The sequence below is a fragment of the Colobus angolensis genome, unplaced genomic scaffold, assembly GCF_000951035.1.
Source record: "Colobus angolensis palliatus isolate OR3802 unplaced genomic scaffold, Cang.pa_1.0 Scaffold148, whole genome shotgun sequence".
Classification (NCBI taxonomy): Eukaryota; Metazoa; Chordata; class Mammalia; order Primates; family Cercopithecidae; genus Colobus; species Colobus angolensis.
In genome coordinates, this window is record NW_012114577.1 from 4490607 (window position 1) to 4505121 (window position 14515).

Genomic DNA, 14515 nt, shown 5'->3' on the forward strand with positions numbered 1-14515 from the left:
GAACTCCTGACCTCAAGTAATCTGCCCGCCTCGGCCTCCCAAAACGCTGGGATTACCGGTGTGAGTCACTGTGCCTGGCCTATTCTTCCTTCCATTTATTGGGCTGCTCTGTTTTTTTTGAGTTATCCTTCCATATATGGGTATGTATGACATTACGGTATGCAGGGGGAAATCCTTGTCTTACAAATATTATAGACTTATGGTAAATGTTGTTGAGAATTGCAGTTTTGTCTTGGAGGATATCTCAGGTGGATAACTTGGAGCTGGTTCTTTTGAAAATTCTCTTGGAGAGCTGGTTCATACTCTCTGAGTCAGTACCTTTCCTGAAGAGGGCAGCAACCTGAAAGGTGATAAAACTGGCATTCTTGCATCAAGAAAAAGGATTACAAAGCCTTAAATACAGGTCTGCTATTCAGCTGTCAAAAAGGCCACAAGGCAGCCAAATGTGTGTAGCCAACTAACGGAACCTGTCAGCTCAGGGAGGCGGGGAGGCTATGATCCCCAAAAGCAATGGGAAATTCCTCTAGTTAATGACTCTCCTTGACGTATGCTTGACAATGGCCTTGGTTCATTTATTATAGTGGTTAAGTAATTGTACAAATTAAGAAGCTTGCTCTGGGCACTTACAGTTTCATGATACAATCAAGGGTATTGTTTGCTATTAAAATTTTGTGGGTTCCTGATTTAGGAATCAGCTAATGAATCAGCTAATTCTGTATTAGTGTCAAGGTAATGAGATGAAAGTGTAACAAACGGCCGGGTGCAGTGGCTCACGCGTGTAATCCCAGCACTTTGGGAGGCCAAGGCTGGAGGATCACTTGAGGTCAGGAGTTCGAGACCAGCCTGGCCAACATGGAGAAACCCCATCTCTACTAAAAATACAAAAAAAAAAATTAGCCGGGCATGGTGGTGTGTGCCTGTAGTCCCAGCTACTCAGGAGGCTGAGGCAGGATAATCACTTGAATCCAGGAGGCAGAGGTGGCAGTGAGCCCAATATTGCACCACTGTGCTCCAGCCTGGGTGAGAGAGTGAGACTCCATCTCAAAAAAAAAAAAAACAAAAAAGAGCATAACAAACTATTTGTACTTCCAGGAGCAAGCTGAACTATGATAAGTGAACCAACTGGGGTCTGGTAACTACCTTAATCTGTATGGTATAATAGAGATATGACAAGAAATAAGGCTTCTGAAGAGCCTGATGATTTTGACTTGGGCATAAATTGCAATTTGTACTTGGTGGTAAGATTTCTGCTATTTACTTTCTCCTTTCTTTGGCAAGTACACAGGAAAAAAAGTAACTAGAATGAGTCAACTGTTTTTCTTCAATGTTTATAGAACTATAAAACTCTCAAGTTGGCTTTACTAGACAGGGTTAGATAAATTTGGGATAAAGTTAGAATGATTTGCATTCCTAGAAGAGGACACAAAACGAGAAATGTCAGTAGAAAGAAAGTCCATTTTTATAACTAACATATTGACTAGGCTAGAGATTAATGAGTGCTGTTCAGAATAAAAAAACTTAATAAACTCGATGACTGGAAAACTTCTTCCATCATTCTCTCTTTTGTTCCACAAACCATCTTATTCAGCACAAGATGCTTTGCAGAATTGCAAAACATCAGGAAGTCAGTTAACATAACTGGGCTGTTAGCACTGCTTTTAAACGCCAGACCACTCCACACAGCACGCCTACTAACCTTTGGGAACTAGCCACATTCTTGGAATATGCTCGACCCCCAAGAGTAAGAGGGACCACTGGGGGCTTGCTCTTCTTCCATGGTTCCCCACTCTTCTCTCACAAATAACACCTTGGACATTGCAGATTAATTACAACTTTCAGCAACTAGGTACCACCACCAGAGTACAAAATAGATGGTGAACGGAAAGAAGAGAAATGCCCTGCCACTGAGGACACTGCAGTCACTTTACAGAATCAGACACTTGCAACCCTGTAAGCACTTGCACAGTGATTCAAGAAGATAGAATGGGAAAGAGAACAGGGGGGCTTCAGTTTCATGGAAATAGAGACCAAATCTCTTTTTTATTTCTATTTTTATCTCACCATTCTAGACCCAGGTGACAGCACAGTGCCTGGAACAGAATAGAGTAAGCGCCCGCAACTGACCTCTGTTGCTATTTTTACTGCTATAGGTCGCACAGCGAGTACATGCTGAATGCTGCTGAAGTGGCAAGTCAGTGGGCCTGAGCGGGAGGCCAGGAGAGTACCACCCACAAAGGCCCCAAAGGGCATAGCTGCCCACAACTTCCTCACACTGCATTGCAGCAGGGCCCTTTTCACTTAATGCCATGAAGATTCATTCCATTAGGTTAAAAACAGTGAGGCAAGTTTAGCAGGTCCAATACTACATCAGGCATAGCGTATTGTTAGAATTGCAGTCTTGCCAATGGCTAGGCGTTTACATCACTTAAGAATATAGCTCCTACTCCAGGAGCAGTGGCTCACAACTGTAATCCCAGCACTTTGGGAGGCCGAGGCGGGCAGAACACTTGAGGTCAACAGTTCGAGACCAGCCTGGCCAACATGGTGAAATCCTGTCTCTACTAAAAATAAAAAAAAAAGTTAGCTAGGCATGGTGGCAAATGCCTATAATCCCAGTTACTCAGGAAGTTGAGGCAGGAGAATCACTTGAACCCAGGAGGCGGAGGTTGCAGTGAGCCCAGATCGCGTCACGGCACTCCAGCCTGGGTGACAAGAGTGAAACTCCATCTAAAAACAAACAAACAAAAACAACAACAACAAAAAGAAGAAGACAGCTCTTTGGATCTACCTCTCCAAATCTTTGGTTCCAGCACAGGCACTCCATATACAATCATATAGAATTTCTTGGTATCACAGAAAAAAAAAAAACTCATCAGACAAAAAGCAAATGCTATTTTCTGATTTAAAAATTTAGGCTGGGCATGGTGGCTCATGCCTGTAATCCCAGCACTTTGGGAGGCAGACGCAGGCAGATAGCTTGAGTTTGAGACCAGCCTGGGCAACAGCAACATGGTGAAAGCTGGTCTCTAAAGAATATATACACACACACATATATATATCTACATATATATAAAAAATATTTGTATACACATATATATGGAAAAAATTGGCACGTCTGTAATCCCAGCTACTCAGGAGGCTGAGGTGGGAGGATCCCTTGAGCCCAGGAGGTGGAGGTTGCAGTGAGCCATAATTGTGCCACCCCACTCCAGCCTTGGTGACAGAGACTCGTCTCAAAAAAAAATTTTTAAAAAAATGTAGTACATTTTCTCTCATGCACACAGATCCACATGCACACACACTTGCAAAATCAAAAACAACCAAACCCTCCCGTTCCAATGGCTCCAGTCTTCTCTAGGCCTGTTGCTGCTCCATCTCCATACTGCTCCCTGCTCCACCTCAAAGCGCCTTCTGTGATGGAAGGAGAACAAATGGAGGCACCTCCTGCCCGCCTCCTGTGAGTCTCCTACCAGCACACTCTGCCCTGGGCATGCGGTCCCAGTGGCTTGCCAGGTTTCCCTTATTGGTCAGAGTTGATAGAGCTGGTCCACCGTCCGCAAGGGGAAATGAAAAGTATCTACCTCTCACCAGTGGTTGTCTTGCATCTGACATATAGGATGGTCAGCCCAACTAGCAGACCTGGAGCCAAAGGACCTGGGTATGGTTATGGATAAAATAAACTCACTGTGGGGCTTGGGACACATGCTACCATAACACACCCACAAGACACACACATGTGCACGCACACACAAAACTACAAATATGATAATTTAGCTGAATTATATTGGTGGTGTCTTGATACCCAAATTCGAATGCCGGCTTCATTTTGGAGTAGCAACTTTACCACCTCCCTGCATCGCATCCACTTCAGTATCGCACCAGGACACCCTCATACCTCAACTCCTGCCAAGCCAACAACAAAAATCCATGACTCCAGTCCTACCTCTCAAGCTTTATTCATCACCTCCTAAATCTGGTAATCCCACCCTCATTTTCTTTCCCCCCAAAACCCACCACTTCCTGGGAATCTTCCAGATGTTTGTCACCCCTGCAAACTGTTGGTGCCAATTTGTCACACTGCCTACGCTACGTAATAGTCTCTCCTACAATTTTAACAACCAGGGCTTTGACTTGTAGCAAAAGCCTTCAAAGCTCCACTGCCTGTAATAGTTTGTAAGTAGCCGGAGATGGATTTTAATCAGTCTATTGTGCAAATATCTGAAGCAATAAGACACCTGACCAGTGAGTGACAGGGTAACTGAGACACTACAACAAAAAGTTTCACCAAAATACAACCTTCCAGGAAACAGAAAATGGGGTCTCTGCTTCCATCTGTGAGTACGGGTACAAATGCCAATGATTATCACACTAGGGGGAACGGGGAGCCCCCAGCTAGCCACTAGGCTACAAATACTGCCTCTTCTCTCATTAAAAAAAAAAGAAAGGGCCAGGCACAGTGGCTCACTATGGGATTACAGTGCCTGTAATCCCAACATTTTCAGAAGCTCAGGTAGGAGCATCACTTGAGGCCAGGAGTTGAAGACGAGCCTGGTCAACAAAGCCAGACCCCATCTTCACAAAGAAAATTAAAACATTAGCCAGGTGTGATGGCACATGCCTGTAGTCCCAACTACTTGGGAAGCTGAAGGTGGGAGGATCCCTTGAGCCCAAGAATTTGAGGCTGCAGTGAGCTATGATTATGCCACTGCACTTCAACCTGGGTGACAGAGTGAGACCCTGTCTCTTCAAATAAAATAAAAAACAAACAAATTGGCCGGGCTCAGTGGCCCACGCCTGTAATCCCAGCACGTTGGGAGGCCAAGGCTGGTGGATCACCTGAGGTCAGGAGTTTGAGACCATCCTGGCCAACACGGTGAAATCCCATCTCCACTAAAAATACAAAAATTAGCCAGGGATGGTGGCAGGTGCCTGTAATCTCAGCTACTCAGGAGGCTGAGGCAGGAGAATCTCTTGAACCCAGGAGGCAGAGGTTGCGGTGAGCCGAGATCACATCATTGAACTCCAGTCCAGGCCAACAACAGTGAGACTCCATCTCAAAAAGGAAAAAAAAAAAATTAATTAAATCCTGTAGCACCCACTTCTCTTTGCACATACTTGGGGGAGGGGTAAATCTGTGCAAAGAGTGAAAAACAGGCCAACAACGAATCTCAGGTACAGAAATGGGACATAACCAGTCACAAACATTTGAGGAAAACCACACATAGAAAGAATAACCTTATATATTTTTCTTTTCTTTCTTTTTTATTTTTGACAGAGTTTGGCTCTTGTTGCCCAGGCTGAAGTGCAATGGCACTATCTGGGCTCACCGCAACCTGCGCCTCCCAGGTTCAAGCAATTCTCCTGCCTCAGCCTCCCGAGTAGCTGGGACTACAGGCGCACACCACCACGCCCTGCTAATTTTGTATTTTTAGTAGAGACGGGGTTTCTCCACGTTGGTCAGGCTGGTCTCAAACTCCCGACCTCAGGTGATCTGCCTGCCTCGGCCTCCCAAAGTGCTGGGATTACAGGTGTGAGCCACCGTGCCCGGCCTCATTTTTTTTTCTAAAGGTGAACCTGCACTTGGAAAAAAGTTTAAAAGAGTGAAAATCAGTGTAACTAAAATACATATAGGGATAAGCAAGAATATCACAGCATGAAATGAGAGCAGGCAGTTATGAAAAGAAAGCCAGGCCGGGCGAGGTGGCTCACGCCTGTAATCCCAGCACTGTGGGAGGCTGAAGCAGGCCTCACCTGAGGTCAGGAGTTTGAGACCAGCCTGGTTAACATGGTGAAACCCCGTCTCTACTAAAAACACAAATATTAGCCAGGTGTGGTGACGCACGCCTGTAATCCCAGCTACTCCGGAGGTTGAGGCAGGAGAATCGCTTGAACCCAGGAGGTGGAGGTTGCAGTGAGCTGAGATCTTGCTACTGCATTCCAGCCTGGACAACAGAGCAAGACTCCATCTAAAAATAAGAATAAGAATAATAGTAAGAATTAACCAGAGATCTTGGACACAGAAACAGCTACTGAAAGAAAAAGAAACCTTCAAGAGGTGGGCAAAACAGCAGGATGGGCACTGCTGAAAAGCAAACAAGAGAGTTGGAATAAATACGAAGCCAAGGAATTCTCCCAGAAGGTAACTTAAGGGATAAAACGATCAAAGCTTTATGAAAGACAAAGAATTATGGAGGACAGATTTAAACGCCGCAGCATAATCCACAGACATTCATCCCATTGATTTGGCTGTAGTCTTTCCTGCTAATCTTCTTAGCCAAAATTAAAGCACCTTAGCGGCTCTGCTTTTTCCCATTTACAGTCGGCTTCCACCCTGTGGTGCTGGTTTGGACTTGGGGGTCCTGGGTGGGGACCCCCGGGGTTCCCCCATGGTTCCCCTCTTAGCACCGTAACTTCCTGGGCGCCAAACAGGCTGCCCAAGCAGGCCGGAGGACCAGCAGCTTCAACGCAACCCAGTCGCCAGCCCTGCGCCTCCTCAGCCACTCTGGAACGTGCTGCCCTTCGAGCAGTATCCGAGGTGACGTTCGAGGCGGTGAGAGAGTCCAGAGGTCAGAGGAGGAGGAATCCGTCCGGCGGTGAGAAAGCTTTTCCCCGCCCCCTGGAAGCCCAGTGAGGGCGCGTAGATGCTGGGCGCAGAGACTTCATTTGCATCTCTGCAACGCCCACCCTGCAGTGTCACGCCCTCGACCGTGAGGCCTTCTGGGAGTTCTGATCCCAGACGACCGTAGGGCGCTACGGGCCGGATGAGGAAACTCGGGAACTACGGCGGCGGTGGCGGCTCCGCCTCCTCGGGGCTGGAGCTCCCTGACGGCCAATGAGGCGGAATCACGTGGGCCTCCAAAACACCGTGAGGCGCGGGCGGGGCTGCTGGGCGCGCTCTTCTCGGCCCCGCCGGCAGTCGCAGCGCTACTCCCTGGGCCCTTCCACATCCCCGGTTACAGCCTCCACCTGCAGCATTTACGCCCTCACCCTGCACAGCCTTGATTTTCCAAAGATAGGCCTGGACTTTTGCAAACAGGGGGCTCTCCTCCTTCATGAGTCTGTCTGTAGCCTCATACCTACAGGCTGTTAGAAATTACACCAGTGACTTGTAGGATCCCGGAGTAAACAGAAGCTGCTTTCGGAAATCTGGTACCCTGCACGGACCACAGTTGCAAACACAAAGACCTACTTCCAGGCTGCCGTCGATGTACTGCCCAATGAAGCAACACGTGAACCTCGGTGGAAGGCGCCCACCTTTTCTCTAGTCCTTCTCTCGCTGAGTGCCCTATCAAAATGGAAGAATCCCTGAATGAAGCTATTTCAAGTTTGAATTGTGGTAAAATATTGCAATCTCGAGTGTTGGTTGCCTACAACTTCCTACTGATTTTGGCTGGTGTCTAAAAAGAATATACCCCCCAAATAAGATAAAAACAAGGACCAGAAATGTCTCCTGTGTTAGCCCAGTAAATAGTTGATTTTCTTTTCTTTCCTTTTTTTTTTTTTTTAGAGACAGGGTCTTGCTATATTGCCCGGACTAGATTCAAACTCCTGGGCTCAAGTGATCCTCCTGCCTCAGCCTCCCAAGGAGCTGGGACTACAGGCAGGCACCACGGTGTACTCGACTTTTTTTTTTTTTTTTTTTTGAGAGGGAGCCTTGCTCTGTCACCCAGGCTGGACTGTAGTGATGGGATCTTGGCTCACTGCAACTCCACCTCCCGGGTTCAAAGTGATTATCCTGCCTCAGCCTCCCCAGTAGCTGGGACTACAGGCATGTTGACGAAAGAGTCAAACTCTGTAAAATATTTTAAGAGATTTATTCTCTTAAATATGAGACGGCCAAATATGAGTGGCCATGTCCCGTGACACAGCCCTCAGGTGGTCCTGAGAACACGTGCCCAAGGTGGTCCGGGTACAGCTTGGTTTTATACATTTTAGGGAGGCATGAGACATCAATCAAATACATTTAAGAAATACGTTGGTTCCATTCAGAAAGGTGGAACAACTCAAAGTGGAGTTGGGGGGGGTGGTGCTTCCAGGCTATAGGTAAATTTAAACATTTTCTGGTTGACGATTGAGTTTATCCTGGGATCAAGAGAAAGGAAATGTTCAGGTTAAGATAAAGGATTGCAGAGACCAAGTTTTATTGTGCAGAGGAAGCTCTCTGATAGCAGACCAGAGAGAGCAGGTTGTAAAATGTTTCTTATCGGACTTAAAAGGGTGTCTGGCTCTTAGTTGATTATCTCCTGGATCTGGAAAGGAAGGAAGGAAAAAAAAGGGCAGGGGGTTGGGGTGGTGGCAGGCGCCGTGGCTCACGCCTGTATTTCCAGCATTTTGGGAGACCGAGGCAGGCAGATTGCCTGAGGTCGGGAGTTCAAGACCAGCGTGGCCAACATGGCGAAACCCTGTCTCTACTAAAAATACAAAAACTAGACGGGTGAGGTGGTGCACACCTGTAGTCCCAGATACTCAGGAGGCTGAGGCAGGAGGATTGCTTGAACCCAGGAGGCAGAGGTTGCAGTGAGCCAAGATCTTGCCACTGTACTCCAGCCTGGCAACAGAGTGAGACACTGTCTCAAAAAAATGAAAACAAAAAAGAACAACGAAAGAAAGGGGGAAAGAGGATTCTCTATAGAATGTGGATTTTTCCCACAAGGGATGGCTTTGCAGGGCCATTTCAAGATGTGGCAGAGAAACATGTTTTGGGGTAAAATATTTTGATATTCTTCCTTGTCATGCCAGGGTCAGATTGGAAAGTAAGTCATGATATACAGGGTTAAATAAAACCCATCTGATGAGAATTTATGGTTTATAGGGCATGACTCCCCAGACCCTTTAGATAGGAATTTGGGCAAGATTAAAACAAACAAACAAACAAACAAAAATCTGGGCTTAGTCCTCTCAGGCGTGTACCACCACACCCAGCTAATTTTCTTTTCTTTTTTTTTTTTTTCTGTATTTTTAGTAGAGACAGGGTTTTACCATGTTTGCCAGGCTGGTCTCACACTCCTGACCTCAGGTGATCCTCCCACCTCGGCCTCCAAAAGTGCTGGCGTGAGCCACCAGGCTGGGATAGAATGAGGGTTCTGATGAGCTGAGCAGAGGCGGTTGGCTTGGTAGACAGAAAAAGTCTGAGGAAAGTATTAGTGGAAGCTGAGAACAAAAAGCAGATTGGTCGTTTCAAAGTTATTTTCCTCCTACAGATTTGAGAGAAGAAAAATAGCTCCAAGCATTCTGAGCTCTGTAAAGTACTCGGGACCAGAGAGACAGGAGTGTGAGACTTCAGTCATGCCTGCCTCCAGCCCTCCCCCTGCTCCATACCTGGGGGTCAATTGTTTAAGGTAATTTTGTTCCTGACTAGCTGCCTCACCCAGTGTCTTCCTGTTCCTGGAATTTGTGATACAAAGAATGTATAGCCAATCAATAGCTTATATTATTTAATTGTGAAATCTTGGCAAACAATTTAGGAACTGCCTCTTCTTTTCCTTTAAAAACCTCGAGGTAGTGAGTCCCTGCATTCCCAAGTACTTGGGAGGCTGAGGCAGGAGGATTGCTGGAGCCCAGGAATTGAAGGCTGTGGTGAGCCATGATTGCACCACCGCACTCTAGCCCATCTCTACAATAAATAAAATAAATTAGCCGGGGCCGGGCGCGATGGCTCATGCCTGTAATCCCAGCACTCTGGGAGGCCGAGTCAGGTGGATCAACTTGAGGTCAGGAGTTCAAGACCAGCCTGGCCAACATGGTGAAACCCTGTCTCTACTAAAAATACAAAAATTAGCCGGGCGTGGTGGTGGGCGCCTGTAATCTCAGCTACTCAGGAGGCTGAGGCAGGAGAATCGCTTGAGCCCAGAAGGTGGAGGTTGCAGTGAGCTGAGATTGTGCCACTGTACCCCAGCCTGGGCGACAGAGCAAAACTCCATCTCGTAAATAAATAAATAAATAAGCCAGGTGCAGTGGTGTGTGCATATAGTCCCAGCTACTCGGGAGGCTGAGGCAGAAGGATCACTTCAGTCCAGGAGTTCAAGGCTGCAGTGAGCTATGACCATGCCTTGGCACTTGAGCCTGGGCAACAGAGCAAGACTCTGTCTCTAAAAAAAAACAATTATCTAACAGTAATAATGGTACTAACAGTAGTGAATTTAGGGCAAGCACACCACATGCCTCATGGCTTATCCTTTCTTGGGATTGTCACAAGACTCCAGCCTTGAACTGAGGCAGCCTCACTTCACAGACCAGGGTTGTTACCTCTCAGCCCCCACATAACTGGGATTTGTTTCAGCTCTGCAGGAGAGAACTGTGTGACCTTGGGCAAACTCTTCCCCTCCTGGTCTCCCTTATCTGTATCTGCACACAGCTATGGTAAGTGGTGGTAAAAATCGTTCTAGCTCTGAGTTTGTAGGATTATTGGACAGCCACTGTGCATGAGGCAACTGCTTACACAAGGAGATGTTACATTAAGATATTGGACTCACGCCTGTAATCCTAGCACTTGTGGAGGCCAGCGCAGGTGGATGACGAGGTCAGGAGTTCAAGACCAGCCTGGCCAACATGGTGAGACCTAAAAATACAAAAATTAGCCAGGCATGGTGGTGGGCACCTGTAATCCCAGCTACTCAGGAGGCTGAGGCAGATAATTACTTGAACCCGGGAGGCGGAGGTTGCAGTGAGCCAAGATCACACGACTGCACTCTAGCCTGGGCAAAAGAGTGAGACTCCATCTCAAACAAACAAACAAAAAAAGATACTGGACTAAGGTTGGTGTTTAAATAGACCCTATTTGGTAGTTACTCGACTGTGTAGTAATATTTTAGTTGTAAAATGAGGTGGCATCTTTTCATCATTTGACTTTTCTGCCTTTTACCCAGAGCAGGCACCAGATAATCAGCTTTTGGTGTTGCTTAGCAAAATGACAGCTCTTTCCTTAAAACAATTTTTTTTTTTTTTTGCAAGAGAAAAGATGGATTTATATTCATGTATGTATGGGAGTTCAGGGGAAAATGTGACTCTAGCTCTTTCGTTTAAAGCTCATTGGTTCTTTTGGAGCTGGAGACATTTTTTCTCTTCTGCTCTTTGGGTTGTGAGGCTGAGAGATTCTAAGACACTAAGCCTTGCCTTTGTAATCCTGTTTTATAATGCTGTTTTCTCCTTTGAAGACTAACTCTCGATCATTTAGATACTTAAAAGCCTAGACACAGCACAATTTATTCCTATAATGTACTGACCTCAAATACCAAGGAGGTATTGCAGCGCCTACCCAGGAGACAAACCTTGGCTTCTGCACAAATGACTTAAACACGTGAAAGTGCCAGGATAAACCCAGGGGTTTTCAGAGAAAATATCAGAATGAGGGAAAAGGCTAGAATATAGAATGTCAGATATACTTGGGTTCGAATCCAGCATTCTCCCTTCTTGACTCCGTGACCTTGGACAAATTAATTAAACTCTCTGAGCCTCAGGTTCCCCAGCCATAAGATGATAGATAATATCTGTGATCTGGGAGAGCCGAGTTGGCATCCCTTTATCAACGAAGACAAACCTTAAGGTTAAGGAAACAAAAGTTACCGTTGAGTCAAGGGTTCAGGGCTCAGCTGGCATGGCAATTTCCTAAATTCCTGTGGCTACAAGAAAAACCACACTCTTGTTAAACTCCCTAGTGGTAGGAATTATCAGGCAAATTGTCAGATACTTCCTAAGTCTGATGTACAATCCAGACCACTACAGCCCCGATTGGACAGAGACTTGTCTCTACAAAAGAAAAATAAAAAAAATTAATTAGATGTGGTGGTGCACACCTGTAGTTCCAGCTACTTGGGAGGCCAAGGCAAGGGTGAATTGAGCTCAGGAGGTCAAGGCTGCCGTTCGCTATGATTGAGCCATTGCACTCTAGTCTGGACAACAGAGCTAGAGCCTGTCTTATAAAAAAAGAAAAAAGAAGTGGAGATTTCAGGTACTTAGGAGACTAAAAGGAGAAAAGAGGTAGCCTTATGACATCCATCCAAAATCACACAGAGATTTGTCTACTGGCCTGGATAAATTATTACTGTGTGGTGACCAAATATATCAGACAGGATCTGTTAGGTAAACAGAAGCAACTTCAAATATTCAGGACAGAGGGATTTTAATTCAGGGATTTTTTTTTTTTTTTGAGAGAGAATCTCTCTCTGTCACCCAGACAGGAGTGCAGTGGTGCGATCTTGGTTCACTGCAACCTCCACCTCCCATGCTTAAGTGACCTTCCACCTCAGCATCTCAAGCAGCTGGGACCACAGGTATGAGCCACGGTGCCCAGCTAATTTTTATACTTTTTTGTAGAGACAGGGTTTTTCCACGTTGCCCAGGGTGGTCTCAAACTCCTAAGCTCAAGTGATTTGCCCACCTTGGCCTCCCAAAGTGCTGGGATTATAGGTACGAGCCACCACGCCCAGCCAGGGGTACTTTTGTACACTAGTGATGAAGAACTGAGAAGCCAAACTGGAAGGTGAGGTGAATCAGAGATCAGCCAGAGTAGGAAGGCAGCCAACATTAAGGACACAAGGAAAGAGGCAGCATTGCCAGGGCCTGGAAACAGGTGTTGGAGTGACACCCAAAATAGTCTCATTTTAAGGTTTTTGTAAAAAACAAAAACAAAAACAAAGAACCCTACTGTATTGACATACAATTGGCACACAACAAAGTGCACATATCTGAGGTACAAAATTTGACAAATCGTTGACATATGTATACACCCGTGAAAACATTACTGCAGTCAATACAGTGAACAAGCCTATCATCTCCAATAGTTTCCTCATAACCTTGTGTCATTCCTTTCCCCTATGCCACCAGTCCTTAAGCAACAATGATCTACTTTATACCACTATCGATTCCTTGGTTTTGTTTTATATTTTATTTAATTTTATTGAGATGGAATCTTGCTTTGTCACCCAGGCTGGAGTGCAGTGGCACGATCTCGGCTCACTGCAACCTCCACCTCCTGGGTTCAAGTGATTCTCCTCCCTCAGCCTCCCAAGTAGCTGGAATTACAGGTGCCCACCACCACACCCAGCTAATTTTGTATTTTTAGTAGAGACGGGATTTCACCATGTTGGCCAGGCTGGTCTCGAACTCCTGACCTTCAGTGATCTGCCCACCTTGGCCTCCCAAAGTGCTAGGATTACAGGCATGAGCCACCAAGCATGGCCAAATTTTATATAAATATATTCATTCATACCATAGGTATTGGACTTTGTCCGGCTTCTTGCATTCAGAATAATTATTTTCAGATTCATCTATGTTGTTAGTATCAGTGGTCCCTTTTTATTGTTCCATAACATTATGGCTTTTGTGTGGCTATACCACAATGTGTTTATTCATATTATTCATCACCTACTGATGAATGAATATGGTCATTTGGGTTGTTTCCAGTTTGGGGCTATTACAAATAATACTTTTCTGAACATCCATGTACAAGTTTTTGTTTAATTATATGCCTTCTTTTATCTTAGGGAAATATTTAGGCGTGGAATGCCTGGATTATGTGGTAGACATATATTTAACATTTTAGAAAATTGTCTAATGGTTTTCTAAAGGGGCTTTGTCACTTTATGGTCTCACAGCAGAATAGAAGAGTCCCAGCTGCTCCCATATTTACCCACAATTGGTACTGTCATCTGTTTCTTTTTTGAGACAGGGTTTCGCTTTGTCATCCAGGCTGGAGTGCAGTGGCACGATCATAGCTCACTGTAACCTCAAGCTCCTGGGCTCAGTGCTCCTCGCACCTTGGCCTCCCAAAGTATTGGGATTACTTGTCATCTTTTTGAATCTCTGCCATCTAAAGAGTCTGCAGTGGCATCTTGTTGTGGCTTTAATTTGCATGTATGGAACAACTGATGATGTTGAGTATCTATTTATGTGCCTCTTTGCCATCCATATGTCTTTCTGGTGAATCTAGATCTTTAGCCTAGTTTTAATTGTGCTGTTTGTTTTCTTATTGTCAGGTTTCGTGAGATGTTTATTTATGATGGATACAAATCCTTTATCAAGTAGATGCTTTGCAAAACACTTCCCCAGCCTGTGGCTTGTCTTTCTGCTCTTTTAGCAGTGTCTTTTGTAGAGCAGACGTTTTCATTTTGGATGAAGTCCAAGTTTTCATTTGATGTTATTATTCTATGGATTCCACTTTTAGTGTTGTGCCTAAGAAATGCCTAACCCACTGTCACCAAGGGTTTTCTCCTTTGCTGCTTCTAGAAGTTTTACTAGATCTAGAATCAATTTTGAGTTAATTTTTGTATACTGTGAAGTATTCAAATTCTTTTTTTCTTCCTCATCAATATCCACTTGCTTCAGCAACATTTGTTGTAAAGGCCATCTTATCTCCACTGCTTTGCCTTGTGCCCTTACCAAACACTTATTGTCGATTTATGTGTGGATCTACTTCTTAAATATTATTTATGGGCTGGTTGCAGTGGCTCATGCCTATAATTCCAGCATTTTGGAAAGCTGAGGTGGGAGAATCACTTGAGCCCAGGAGTTCAAGACC